An 8,646-nucleotide genomic window follows, 5' to 3' on the forward strand; every position below is an offset into this window, starting at 1 on the left:
CACTTACATTGTTTTCAACTCCTTGATATTGTGAACAAAGCCACGATAAACATGGGTGTGCTTGTGTGTCAGTTATGGTTTCTTGGGGTTATATATTCCCAGTAGTGGAATTGCTGGGTCAAATGGTATCTCTATTTGAAACTTTTGGAGAAAGCACTATACTGCCTTCCATAGAGGCTGCACTATTTTACACTTCCACCAATAGTGAATAAGGGTTCCAGTTTCTCCTCAACCTCACCAGCATTTGTTGCCTGCTCTTCTGATAAATTTTGCTATTCTGACTGGGCTGAGAAGATATCTCATAGTTATTTTAATTTTCATGTCTCTTAGAGGTAGGGATTTGGAACATTTCTTCATGTGCTTGTTAACCTTCTGAATGTCTTCTTTGGTGAATCATATCCTGTGGCCATTTTTCAATTGCATTATGTACCTTCTTGTTGTGGTGAAGAGCGCATAGCATTCTCAAGTATTGTAACTCAAGGCTTCAATTGGTTCCTTAGTTCTTTTAGGTTAAGAAATTCCAACCAAGTTTAGACCTTTTGGTTTTAAGAATCCAGCTCTTTATACATCTCATTATAATACTTTGCTTTGTCTTCCAGAATTGTCCTTTGAAATCTCTTGTTTAGCTCCTTAACTCCTTGATTCTATCCCTTTCCTTTGCCTTACTGGAACTTTAGTGCAATATTCAGAGTCTGTACTGCTCTCTTTTCTCAGTCTTTTCTTAACTCCTCTGTCTTTGTGACGACCTCTTGCTATTTTTATGAATGATATTCTTTTTTTTTTGTTTGTTTAAAAATACATATTCATTAAAAGGTATTTTAATTTCCAAAGCTTAATACCACTACCCCCATCTAGTCCATGAAGCTATTAGAGCATAGATGATACAATATACCAGGATCCCTGTGGCATGGTGTTGGTCTGCTGACCACAAGTGGGCAGGCTGAGTCCACCAGACACTCCACAGGACGCAGGTATTTTCTTAAAGACTTAGAACTTCAGAAACCTAATGGAGGATGAACAGAGTAAAGATCCCTAGGTCTGTGTACAACAATATTATGCTGGGTGACTCAGACAAGTGTTTTTTCGTATCTCTTTTGCTATAAGGTGAAGAGACTCCGTTCTCAGAAGAGTTCCATCAATTATAAAAATGTAACAGCTTTGGTTTGACTACTTATTGCAGCTTCAGTCAATACTCTGTGTGGCTTAATCAGTAGTTTAAGTGAATGAATCATGTTTTACCAACAGTTAGATCACTGTGGGTGCACAGTGATAGGGAACATTATTAAATACTCAATATTGTTAAATGGGTTTGTCTGTTCTGTATCAAAGCTGCTAAGAGCTTCCCAGCCATGTAGGGCCAGAACTCTTCCACCTGCAGACAGTACCAGATGCTGGAAGGAACTCAATCCATGTACACTAAATCAGGAGCCCTGGAAGGAACTCAATCCAGCCAGAATAAATCAGGAGCCCTGACGAAAACAGCCCTTCAGTTCTGCTTTTCATGTGTTGTCTTTCACCCTCTCCCCAGGAAAGGAAAACAGATCTCAGCAGATTCTATGATCAATCATAAATAAAGTATAAATAAAGTGAAATAATTTCATAATAAATTTTGTCTTGAGTTATTGTGCAAAATTGTGAGCCAAGTGCTCATGTTGGGGGGGGGAGCAGTGATTACTTAGTGTAATTACATGATTCATAGAGGAGACATGCATTCCAAAGGTAGAAATATGAGAAAGAGGAGTCAACTTAATCTCTACCACCCACAGACAGAAGAGACTGCAAAATCCCAAGAAAGATGGCACTTAAAGGCACAAAAAAGTACAGAGTATCTAGGTTCCTTTCCCTTCGTGTAGAACCCACATGACTGCCTTGATTTTTAGAGGATTTGCATCTCAGTGGAACAAGGACTCAGCAACCCTGCCATAGGTTCTGTTGCCCTCTCCCCCTTGTGGTTATAATAGCCCTCTTTTTTTATTTTTAAATTATTATTAAATTTTATTCGTTTTAATTAACATTTACAGAGATTTTTGGTTTTCATTCATTCATTGTTGCACTGTTTTCTCTACCCTCCTCCCCAGTTCGTTCTTCTTCCCCCCCAATGTCTGTTTTAATTGTCCAATTGCCACAGTGCTTGTCAAAGCCAGTTCTGATTAATCTCCTTTGTCAGTGTGCCCTTTACCATTCCCTATCACTCCTCCCTGAGAGAGACTTCACCCTGATTCATAAGGAAAAGGGGACAGCATATTCTCTTAGCTACTTCCTGCTGAAAAGAGACGTTGTGGGTTTCAGGGTGAAGATCTTCTCTCACTACTCTAATGGGCCCCTTTGGCAGTAGGAAACACATAGACTATTATGGAGATTGATTTTGGAATTTAGATGCACTGTTATTAATTATGCTTAGCCATACGTGTTCATATCCTTGAAGATGTATCATGGAGGTGTTGCAACCTAGAAGACAAAAATTTAACTAACAAGTTAGAAGTACATGAGTCAAAAATTAACAAGCAATAATATTCCTAGTAGAGGTTCTAGTATTGGCACAAATCAAGTTACAGAGGGAAGGTAGTTCTTACAATAAAAGGCTATAAATAGCCTTCTTAAGGGACAAAAAGGCCTGACCTCGACCCTGTGTAGACTTGCTGAGGAAGGAGGTAGTTGCAACAGTCTCTGAACCCCAGGCAGCACGAGTTGACGTCAGCTGGGAGCTTCTGGAACCAAGGATCAAAGTGCGGATCCACTTGTCAGAAGAAAAAGATGAGGGGCCAGAAGTGCAGTGTCTGGAGACAAAAGGAGAGCCAGCCCCTCAACCCCTAGGTTCCTGCTAGTCCTGATAACTAAATGATGCTGAGAAGTGGGTAGGCGAGGTAATAGCCCACAGCTGAGCCCAGGACCACACCGAGGAAAATCCAGGTGTTGTAGGACATGACAGCCAGCATCATGAAGTAGCCGATGACCACCTGAGCGATGTGGATTAGAGTCTTGCCAAAGTGACACAGGAACCACCTGAGAAGCGATCTGTTAACTGGGTTGGGGGTGGCGGGGCGGATTCTGAGCCTGTTGACTCCCAGTCTGTATCCTTGGTGAGCTGCTGGTTGGTGGGGGATGTCAGACTCTCCAGGGTCTGGTGGAGCAGCTTGACTTTACCGACCTTGATGCCTTCATATAACACAGCCAGGAGCCGGACTACCACCACTGAGAGGGCCATACGGGCCGAAGAGGCTGAGTTCAGAGACTTATTGGAGACGTTTCCCTCCAGGAGCCACCCCGGCTTCCTCTGAATCCACTCCATCTTCTTCTCTTTGGCATCTTCTTCCCAACCCTTGTTCAGCTCTGAACTTGATTACTTTTTGCCCCTCCAGACCTTTCTTGGTGAGGCTGGCCTGCTGGGTGTGGCTCTTAGATCAGGAGAAGCTGCCTGGGAAAGCTAGGGTTTCTGCTTTACACCCTGCACTACCACCTATCCCACCCCTTCAAGGGTCTGCATATATCTCTGTTGTGACCTCTTACTAAGGGAAGAGTATGTACAGCAAGGTCCTGTTTATGTCTAAATACGTGAAAACTGGTGGCTTAGTCCATAGGGAGTCGTACTGTTAACCTAAACGTGATGCTTCTCTGGCGGCTCAAATCCACCAGCAGCTCCAATGGAGAAAAATGGGCACTCTCTCCTATGTGATTTACAGCCTCTGAAAACCGACTGGAAGGTCATCCAGGAGTCAGTTCTGACTTGAATGCAATGATGAACTTTTTTGTTGACACACTGAGTAGTTATCTCAGCAAAGTTGAATACATATTTTCTTCTCATCTAATTTTCTAAAATTTTTATATTACTTTTATAATAGGAAAACCCCAGTTATTTTATAGAAATCATTAACTGCTTACTAGAGCCTCTGTGTAAAAGGAATCACTAATTGCTACTTTTATTGTATAAGTTGTTGTTGTTGTTGTTGTTGTTAAGTGCCGTCGAGTCACAGGCAACTCATAGGGACCCTATGAAGGAGAGTCCTGGACGCTTGGGTGCCTTTCATCCTCTCTCCAGGTTCTTAGGGTTTCCAGAGGCAAGATATTATGGAAGCAGATGCCACTCCTCCTTCATGTAGGGCTGTGGACGCTCCAGAAATCAAACAAAAGCACCACCTTATCTGAGAAGATGAAATGCATCTCCATGGTGAGCTTGCTGGGCGGGCCGAAGCCAGTCCACTCTCTCGCGTCCCCTGCCATGAATGACATTCTTGATATCCTCCTAAAGTTCCTCTAATCTTTGGTCATTATTACTTAAGGAGTCAAATCTATTCCTGAGTTCTACATGTGTTGCTTCTATGTGTGTCACATCTACAGCATGTACCTAGTCAATTCACTAGATAATTGCCTTAAACATTTCTTAGTGGGTCCTGGACTGGTCTCTTACCTGAAGCACTTACTATGGTATCACTGCTTCGCAGGGCCCCACCTCCTCTGATTGGAGGTCCCCTGACCCTGCTGCCTGAAGAACTTTCCCTTGCTTCCTGGATGCTCCTGCCAAAGATACTGATTCTTTGACTGTAAATCACAGTGCCTCTGCTGGACACTATGCCTCCTGCCTGAAGTCCTGCCCCTTCCACCTCAAAGTCCTGCCTCTGCTGCCTGGAAGTCACATTTCTGCTGTCTGGATATCCTACTCTTACTACTGAATGACCAGGCTGAATAACTTGGATGCTTCAGCCCCAATGTTGGAGGACAACCCGCTTTCAGCATTTTGAACTGCCAGAAACACAGTTGAACCCATTTCATTTCCTCTCACTTAGCAAAGTGTGACTTGCCTTAAATCTGGAGCACCTTGGAATGGCCTATCTGCAGCAGTTATCTGACAGAGGAGGATGCCAATTCACAGGCCTTATCTCTTCCCAACCAAAGAAAGTCTTCCCTTGAGTCATTCTTGGTTACTTCGATCCGTTCTATTTTGTTTGCCACTTTGGTCTTAAGTCTTTCTTGTAAATTTGGCTCGTTTTTAGGCATTTCCAAAATTCATGATTTTGTGCTCATGATCAAATTTTGCGTCACATTTATGGGACAGTTCTGCTAGGTACAGAATCCTTGGATAGGAATTATTTTCTATCAGCATCCCATTGTCTTTTTTTGCTCTTGTGTTTTCTGCTGTCCAGTAGAAGCCTAACAGCATTCTTTCTCCTTTATGTGTATCTCTGTTTTTTCCTTAATTGCTTTATTATTCCATCTTTGCCTTTGATTTTTGGGAATTATGTCTTATATCTTAATGTTTTTTCTTTTGAGGTCTAAATTGTTTGGAGTTTGAATTCCTAATATTTCATTTTATCTATCAAGTGTTTTCTAGTATCTCTTCTACAATTTTTTCAAGGTTTTATGTTTTTTTTCCTTACTGTTCTCTAATGTAGGTCACTCATATGTTGTTTGATTTTATGTCATCCCACATGATTCTTACGTTTTCTTCATTTTACTTTTATCTCTGCCTTTTTCTTCTAAAAGTAAACATTGTGGCTCTTATGTTCTATCTCAAAGGCTCTAAGCTTCTCTTTATTTTTTAAATATAATTTAATGAAAGTTTAGAGACACTTTGGATTTCCATTTATTCATTGCACTTTTCTCCCTTCCCTCCACCCCCCACCCCAGTTCTCTTTCCTCTTTGAAAAGTAAAAGAAAAATTATGTAATTTTTATACAATCCATACCCCAAGTCCACTCCACTAATCCCTTCCCCTTTATCATTTTCTTTCATCCCTTGAACATATTGAAATAATATCTCTAGAATTCTGTTGATTGTATCATCTGTTATATAATGATTTTTAAAATTCTTATCCATTGGTTGTTTTTTTTTTTCAGATTTGGAGAATTTTGAAGGGATTTTTGTTTTGTTTTACAATTCCTTTCACTGACATTATGTACCATGCATTTATTCCCATACATTATGTTTTATAAAATTAATCACCACTGGACCTTTCCACTGTTACCTTATCTTTTCAGGTCTCCCAAAAACTCTTATACTTTTAACTTTATGGTTTCAAGATTTTCTGCCACCATTTACTATTTTTGACTTCATGAAATACCAAGTCAATGTATTTCTTCCATTTTTCTGTATCTAGGGTATTCATTAATATTCAGGTCTGATTTATTAGAAAGCTAGTTTGATATTTTATGTTTTAATAGAACTACAGTTTCATTGATATTATATAAAGTTATTGTGAAGCAAATTCTGATATCTCTGTTTCTCTAGTGATCAGTATCATATATGTGAATATGTATATATTATATATATACTTTCATAATATAAATTTTAAAATTTTCACTATAATGGTTTAGTTTGTTGTTGCTGTTATGTGCCATTGACTCACTAGTGCCTCATAAGGACCCTATGTACAAGAGCCCTACACTCAGCTCTATCCTGTGCCAAACTCATTGTCTTCGACACACCTACTTCCATTAGCCCAATCACTGAATCAATCCATTTCATCGAGGGTCTTCCTCTCTTGTGCCATCCCTCCACTCTCCCAAACATGATGTCTCTCTCTATGGACTGGTCCCTCCTTAAAACATACCCAAAGTATGTCATATGAAGCTTCAGAATCCTTGCCTCCAAGGAGCATTCTGGCTTCACCCTCTCCAGGACAAACCTGTTTGTTCTAGCGATCCATGGTATATTCAACGCTCTTCTCCAGCACCACAGATCAAATGCATCAATTCTCTTTCTATCATCCCTAGTCACTGTCCAGCTCTCCAATGCATAGCAAGAAATTGTGAAGACTGTAGCCTGGATCAGGTGCACCTTACTCTCCAGCCTGAAGATTTTGCTCGTCAGTACCCTGGAGATGTCCCTGACACCTGACATTCTCAAGGCAATTTCTCTCTTGCTTTTCTGGCTTCTGCTACCAAGAGTGTTGACTATTGAGCCAAGTAAAGTAAAACTGTTAACTATCTCAATCCCTTCACCATCCATACTGATGCTCCCAATTGACCCAGGGGTGAGAATATTTATTTTATTGATGTTGATCCATATTGAAGGCTATAGTCCTGATCTTCTGCAAAAAAGCACTTCAGGTTCTTCTCAGTTTCAGCAAGCAGTGTTGTTTCATCGGCATAGGGCAGGTTGTTGATGAATCTTCCTACAATGTTGATGTCCCATTCCTCCTCATAAAGTCCACCCTCCTGAATGATGTGTTCTGCAGATAAATTGAAAAGGTAAGGAGATAAGATGAATCCTTGAAGCACAACTTTCCTGATCCTAAATCATGTAGTGGTTTCTTGCTCTATTCTAATTATTGCTTCCTGGTCCAAGTATAGGTTTCACATGAAGACAATTAAGTGTTCTGGCATTCCCATTTAACTCAAGGTTAGCTATAATTTGTTGTGTGTGCATAGTCAATGAAACATAGATAAACATTTCATTTACACTGTCTGATTTTGACCACGATCCATGTTATTGTAACTATAATGTCTCTAGTTTCACAGCTTCTTCCATACTCAGCTTACAAATAGTGCTGGCAAAAATGGACTTCTCCTTACAGAAAGCTGAAATATAGTATCACATCATACACTAAAATCAACTCAAGGCAAATCATAGACCTAAAAATAAAGCCCAAAATCATGAAGATCATAAGACACAAAATAAGAATAAACCTAGAAGCCCTAGTCTATGGCATAATATTGCTGTTGTTGTGTACCCTGGATCAGAACAGACTCATTACTGACCCTCAAGGAAGTATTCAGCAATGTTACTTGCATTGGAGGAGCTTGCCCATCAATCACCTGGTGGATGTGAATAATTTACCTTCAGTATTGCAGTACAGATTCTTGCTGCTAGGCTACTAGAGTGCACTACATGGTCTAAAGAGACTGACAAATATAGCCAGAAATGCCCAACTAGGAGAGTTTAACATCGATGAATGTAACCTTCTAAAGATTAATTCCTTAGAGAACATTATGCTGAGTGAAGAAACTCAATCTCATAAGGATAAATACTGCAGAAGACTAATATTGTAAAAATAGAAGGATAATGAGTAAAACGTGGATAAAAGTCCAAAAGGGGTAGTCTACAAATAACCAAGGGAGTATTAAGGGAGGAAAACATTAGAAAAAGAGATTTTGATGAGTTAGTGAGTGGTAGGTGTATGTGAAGGAATCAGGAAAGAGCCAGTGTGGACCTGAGAGGATGAAGTGAGAATAGACATAGATCAACGGTGATTCATTTTATAAGGCACAATTTATATGCATGAAACACATATTTGAAACACCATGTAGGTGTATGAATGTGTGAAAATGAATGTGCCTCAATGATTCACAATGTACATGAATGTTTTATGCAAACTTATATAAAATAAAAATTAAGTCTTGTGAGAGAAGGAAAAATCACTTTTTTTCCAGCAGGGTAGAAGATAGTTACAAACAAAGGAAAAAAACCCCCCACATTTGGGCATGACATCTCAGACAAGGGTCTCATGAAGAAATTTTATAGAATACAATAAGATCTCCACAAGGAAAGACTCACCCAATCACAAAATGAGCAAATGACATTGCAAAACGTTTTTCACAAAGAAAAACTTTTGTATTGTCCATAGACACAAGAAGAAATAGGCTAATGAACCCCAAAACAATTACAGTATATCTTCTCCAATGGAACTTTCTCCAGAAGGTCACAAGGCAA

The 8,646-nt window shown here is 39.8% G+C and overlaps 1 pseudogene; it reads right to left on the minus strand.

Annotated features, from left to right (window-relative positions):
• Positions 1-2,834: 2,834 nt before the first annotated feature.
• LOC102876998 lies at positions 2,835-4,164 on the minus strand (annotated as a pseudogene).
• Positions 4,165-8,646: the final 4,482 nt, after the last annotated feature.

The sequence above is a fragment of the Elephantulus edwardii genome, unplaced genomic scaffold, assembly GCF_000299155.1.
Source record: "Elephantulus edwardii isolate Elephantulus edwardi_28Jun2011 unplaced genomic scaffold, EleEdw1.0 scaffold00067, whole genome shotgun sequence".
NCBI lineage: Eukaryota > Metazoa > Chordata > Mammalia > Macroscelidea > Macroscelididae > Elephantulus > Elephantulus edwardii.